The sequence below is a fragment of the Otolemur garnettii genome, unplaced genomic scaffold, assembly GCF_000181295.1.
Source record: "Otolemur garnettii isolate 467f Iridium unplaced genomic scaffold, OtoGar3 scaffold00037, whole genome shotgun sequence".
In the NCBI taxonomy this organism is placed as follows: domain Eukaryota; kingdom Metazoa; phylum Chordata; class Mammalia; order Primates; family Galagidae; genus Otolemur; species Otolemur garnettii.
In genome coordinates, this window is record NW_003852432.1 from 3402617 (window position 1) to 3409512 (window position 6896).

Genomic DNA, 6896 nt, shown 5'->3' on the forward strand with positions numbered 1-6896 from the left:
TCTCTGATTAATTTTGATGAGTTTCTTTAGGTTACTGTGTTTTTCCATAATCCTAGAACATCTGAAAAATCTCTGGCAAACAGGATTTAATCTCCTTTGATTCTTTATACTATGACACACCAATGACATATTTTATAGCTATTGTTTCTTGCATATACTTTCTTATAATAATATTACCAAGTTTAAAGTTCATGAATAATAAAAAACAACGTTTTTCAAACTCTTGGGAAAGAAGGGGGGAAACACATATATACAGGATGTCCCAAATTCACCTCGAAAGTTGCCATACAAAGGAAAAATGGGAAATCGTAGCTAAATGTACCTTTAGTTACAGAATATTCACTGAAAATTTTACCAAGTAGTATCTATGGCTTGGCTACCTCTTTGTAGATTTTTAGTGAATGTTGTGTAAATAAAGATATGTCGCTACAATTTCCCATTTCCCCACATATGATGACTTTAGGGGCGCGAATTTTCAGGATACCCACCCTGTAGTTGTAAAATAATCCCAGAAGATTCTAATTCTAAACATCACATTGAACATGATTGCTCAAGTCTTTGTTTACTTGCGGTATCCAGTATCTGTATAACAAAAATTTGAAAGGAAGGAAGGAAAGAAGGACTCAGGAGGGAGGAAGAAAAGAAGGAATAAGACAGCTGAAATATAAACTTTTTCTTCTTCCCATCTCTCCTTCTTTCCTTGCTGTTTTCTGGCCTACTTGTCTACTGGCTTATTGCCCTACTTCTGCTCATATTCATTAGGCATATGCAATGATGATTTTTTACAAATAATAGTTGAGCAATTATATGTTCATAATATTATTAATATGTCTTTAAAGTACTGCTCTTAATGAAACATGCATCAATTATATTCAACATCTGAGTCATAATTTCAATCATAGTCAAACTCAGGATTGTATATTAAATATGGGGTTATGATTCCAGTTGAGGTATTTCAAATGTATTTAAGCCTATAAAAAAAGCTTCTTTGTATCTTTTTCTCCAAAAGCTAATAAACTTGTTTTACTCCAGAAGGTGAAATTGCATAAAACCTTCAAAGCTGAACCATGGAGTCAGGTATCAATGTGAAAATAGAGTAGTATTTTAGTATGATTTCATTAGGGTTTTAATAGGCTTAGAAAGGTCTCTGGATTTCACGAATACATAGATGACTACAATTCTATGGTGAACATGTAAAATCTGATGACCATCCACTATCGTTGATATCTATATACTTATATGATTGTTCAAAGCAGACTAATATCCTCAAAATGGTATTTTCTCAGTTTGGAGAAGAGAAACCACTATTTCAGTTCCACTTAATCACAGAAAGCTAGTCCAATGTTCTAGAATCAATCCTGGATGGTCTATCATGACAAACAGGGCTCCCTTAGACAAAATCCTTCATTACTCACTTTTCTATCAAAACATCAAAATACCAAGAAAAGTGTTGTGCAGTGTATCATTTATAAGGGAAATGATAAGTAATTTAAAAATTGTTTGGACGTTTGGATTTATAGTTCATCCATCAGTTTCAGAAAAAAATAAAATAAATATATCAGGTTAGTGTACAATAAGCAAACACAGAAGGAAATCTTGGCGTAGCATTCAGTAACAGATAAGTGCTATCTGAAGAAGACAATTAGGACGTATCATGTTTGAGGAACAATGTAAAAACTGCTGAACAGTTACCAAATTACCTGGGCTTCCTGATTTAGTATCTCACAGGCACCTCATGTTCTACATTTCTGGATTCCTGAAAGGATCTCTGATCCTTTTGTTTTAAGGCCGACGAGGAAAAACAAAAATTGATTCCAGTGGATGCCACTGTCTGTGTGGAGCTGGCATGTTCTCACCACGCCTGTGTGCATTTTTCTGGGTACTCTTCCACATCCCAAAGCTGTGAATTAGGTAAACTGGTGCCTGTCAGTAGTCCCAGGAGGAGTGAGTGTGGGCTTGTGTGAGTGCGCCCTGTGATGGAAGGGTGGATAAGCGTCCTTTCCAGGGCTGGATCCTCCCTGGCACTCTGAATTGCTGGGATCTGCTCTGGCCACCCAAGGCCCTGAAACGGAATAAGCAGATTGGAGAAAAAAATGAATGGATTTAAAATGCAAATTTGTAAAGTATACTCTAGTCATACAGGTGCAGGATGATAAAGGATGAAATAACAAGCCCTCAGGGAGCCTACCCTATCAATAGCCTACCCTACTGTGTGATGGTAGAGGGTACTCCTCATAATTTCTGCTTGGCAAACATCTGTTCCTTGAGCCAGCTTCACTGAAAGTTAGCTAAATAATGATCTTGTTACAGTTCACATTTATTTTAAAGTTGCATATTAGAAATGTTCTGAACTTTTCTTTAGAAGATTGTTAATGTTTTTGTGACCAGGAATACGTCACAGGAAATTACTTCTTGTTGATACTATTGATAATTTTACTAGGACAGAATTGGTTTTGTTAGACATCACCTAAAGTCACAGTTTCTAAGAACCGATCCGTGGTGTTAAGACTTAATATATATAAAATAAACTTCAATATTTGTCACTCAACACATATAAAATAAAAATATATTGATTGTTTTGCTCATTTGCCTTTGCTTGTTTGTTTATCGTGACTGTCATTATTATTATTATTATTTTACATATAGAGGGGCTGCTTATCTCCTTTCCCAGACTAGCAGGCTGGGGGGTTCTCTTAAAGTTTGCCTGTGTCTCTGTCAATGTCCAGTCTTCATCATGATATAGAGCTCTCTCTTCTCTCTCTTTTTGCATTGGCTCTGTTTTTTTTCTGTTTTTCAGATTCTGTCTTGGCAAAAGTTGCTATTATAACATTGTAAATGATCTTGCCTCTCTCTCTTTCTGCACTATAATCCCATCAATAAACTTACCATATTCACCATACTCAGCCAATCTTTAAAAAAATAAAAAGTCAAATGCATGATGTCATCTCCTTTTAAACAGGTTTTGTTTACTGCGCTTATGATAAAATGTAAATGCTTTATTAGGGCGTATAATGCCCTCTCAATATACTCTTTCTTTCCTCAACACCAAATATGCTCATTTTCAGATATGCTGAAGTATTTCCCTTCCTTTAAATATGTCACGCTTTTGTACGCCCCCATCATCTTCTATCTTGCATCATCTTTTGCCTTTCTGACCTGATTGGCTTTCTTCCTGGAAGAAATATTATCTCCATGGGATCATTTCTTGACTGCAATATGTATTCTTGCAGCACCTTGTAATTTTTTAATAAAACTTATTATAAATGCCCATTTAATTGCTAATGCATATATTATGCCCAGAATAAAAAGATTACTAAAATGTAATCCCTAATTTCAAGGAGGTTATATTCACTTGGGAAATACAAAAGTAGCTGAATAAGGACACAAAGCATACTTAATTGCAGGTATTTTCTGTACCAATTTTTATAAAATCCAAAATCTCTCAAAAGCAATCTTTCCTTCAACAAGTCTGGGTCAATATCCTCTCAAGTGACCACCCAAACATAATCTCAAATCCCTTTAATGCATTATCAACACCGCTGGGGGACTGATGTTTCGAAAATATAGATTAGATTCGGTAACTTCCCAGCTTAAAAGCTTTCAATGGCACCACACCGTCTATGGGATAGAATCCAAAGTTGGTGACATTGCTTTCACGGCCTATTGAAACCTGACCCTGAATTACCTTTCATGCTTTGCCTTACATAAGCCCTGCTCTGATTCTAGCAACAACAAGCCTATCATTCCTTGAACCTACCATGACTTCTAACACCTCTTGCCTGGGCATGTGATTCATTTTTCTTGAATACTGTCTCCACTTGGAGAATCAATACTAGCAAAACATCATTGTCCTCTCAAGTTTTCTTGATCTGACCTATCCTTGAGAGGATTAGTGTATTATTTTATAACGTTAAATACTTAACTAAATACTAGTGCAATGGCATGGTTAGGCTGTATTTCATTTTAGAATGAGTACTTATCTCTTTATTAGACTGTAGAATCTTCAAATGCACGGGCTGTGTTTGATAATATTTGTACTGCCAGGGTTCGGTATAGACTATGTTCCAAAGGTTAATATATGTTTTAGAGATGAATGAACAAAAATTGTGTGCACATGGCTTGGCACCTGTAGCACAGTGGTTATGATGCCAGCCACATATACCAGGTTTGAACCTGGCCCAGGCCAATTAAATAACAATGACAACTGCAACAAAAAATGGCCGGGCATTGTGACGGGTGCCTGTAGTCCCAGCTATTTGGGAGGCTAAGGCAAGAGAATTGTTTAAGCCCAAGAGTTGGAGGTTGCAGTGAGATGTGATTTCACAGTTCTCTACTGAGGGTGACATAGTGAGACTCTGTCTCAAAAATAAAAAAATTGTGTGCACATACTTATATAAATATCTTTATCTACCTTGATTATTTTTTTATCTCGATACTGATACATAGTGCCCATCCACATTAGACACATACAAGTATGTATAATGTACTCAAATTAAGTGCATACAATGTGAGTATGCATTGCTTAAATAGCAATAATAATAATAATAATAGCATGTGTTCACCATGTGGAAGTTGGCACTCTGATTTAAGAAAATGTTATATGGGATGGCATGGAATAAATTTGGTCTTATATAAGCTCTTGGATCATGCTAATGGTGAAGGCACTGGCGGGGGGAGGTGGAGAAGGCAGACCTAAATCTGGGACAGATGCCAATATGGAAGGGTTGGACTTTCAACAGTGGCAGTAGTCAGATTTGATAAAACAAACAAACAAAAGAAAAAAACAGGAAAACCTTGTTGTTGGGCCATTCCCTTCATGGGTTCATTGCTCAAGCCCTGGGATGGCTGAGAGCAAATTCTGGCAGATTCTCCCATGAAAAGGAGCCCTTATTTCTCTTGTTGCTCAGACCTTCTTCTAGGCTCAATGCACTTAGGTATTTATTAATATGAGAGGCATGGATTCTTATGCCTTTTACCCTGTTACTTCACTGAATTTAAATCTTGCTCATCTTGGCTATTCCCATATTGCTCTTTGCAGACCTGGAACAACCAGCTGGGCCATTTGTGTCTCTGGAGTCTGTGTTTATAAGCACATACTGTATCTAGTTACATGTTGTTTACAGGTATTCCCCTGGGAGAATTTCTCCTTCCTGCTGTCTTTAGGGCCATCTCTGAGTCTTATAAATTATTACTTCCCCTGGACTGGCTAAGTTCCAAATCTACATGCTCCATTTCAATTATGCAGTATATTGTTTTGCAGATGTCTGAATTCATTGGTGGAAACTTCTGGTTGCATAGTCAACAGATGTTCTGGATGCAATTTCTGCTGGCTCTGTAGCTCTCCAGGTTTCAGAGAGCGCACAGTCTCTGCTGTAGATGGCAGACACTGAAATCCATGCAGCACCATAATCCAGCAAGGATGCTTCTAACTACTGAATTTTAGAGTTGAGTGGCTGATCCCCAGGGACATTTTCCCTACAGTAGAACAATAGTTACAAGTGTAAAATATCCCACTCAGTCCTGTGACTCGACCTTAGGATCTGTGAGGAACAGTAACTTGATCCTTTGTTTTAGAAAGTTCTCAGTCATGTGGCAGGCTAGTAACTTTCTGGAGTTTACTTACTGCTTTGGGGATGCATGTAACTTACTAGGGTACCCAGACTTCTATTGAACACTAGAATAAAAACAGCATAATGGAATCAATGTGGTGATCAGCATGATGACCAAAAAAATTTCAAGATATGCTCAAGGCCTGAGAAGAATATAATGTGATAAGAGAAAAAGCATTACCTATAACCCTATTCCAAATCTGTGAATGAATATTGGTTTCCTGAATACATTAAAATGCATTCCTTCTGATCCTCTTTATTGATGGAGAATATATCTTCCACATCAATAGTGAGATCTGTGTACCAGAAGTTACATTCTGTTCTAGAGACACATCCATTGAAAGAGTTGCACATATGATATCACTATTTAGGTTTATAGTAACCCACTGTTACCCCGGAGAGTCTATCTGTGTTTTTAAAGGGCCCTATAGGTGACCTGAAAGAATTATCGCTGACTCCTAAAAGATGTCACCAGTTCTTCCTGAGATGTGATATTCTATTTTATTTACTATCTTGTACTTGAGGGTGAATGACCGATGCTAAGGTTTTCCTCTGGTCTTTCCTTTTGTAATGACTCTTCCTCAACAGGTCAGAACGTAACCAGATTCTGTGTACATCACCCTAATGCATGTATTTGCACTGGTTGGAGGGAAATAGCCACAGGGAAAAGCTACTGTGAGGTGGACTTGGACTGGACTCCATTTATTCCCTGAATTCCAGGATTCCAGTGTGCCTAGAAATCCCGGCTATTGGAAGCTGCGGTAAGAGGACTGCTTGAGCCCAGGAGTGTGGAGTTGCTGGAAGCTAGACTGAGGCCATGGTTCTCTAGCCTGGGTGACAGAGCAAGATACTGTCCCCCCCCCCCAAAAGAGGTTCTCTTCTTTTGTTACTGATATTTATAAACTTATGGATATTTTTTTCTTTTTCACTGTTTCTTTTCAGTGGCTTATTAATACAATTGATATTTTTTAAGAAATCATCTCTTGATTTTTCTCTATTTTTTCTACCACATTGATTAACACTTCTTTACTTATTACTTTTTTCCCTTATACTTACTCTTGGTTTATTTTGCCTTCATTTTTTTTTCCTTTATCTTTTTTTTTTTTTTTCTTTATTTTGAGACAAAGTCTCACTTTGTGGCCCTTGGTAGAGTGCCATGACATCACAGGTCACAGCAACGTCCAACTCTTGGGCTTAAGCAATTCTCTTGCCTCAGCCTCCCAAATAGCTAGGACTACAGCCCCCCGCCACAAAGCCCGGGTATTTTTTGTTGCAATTGTCATTGTT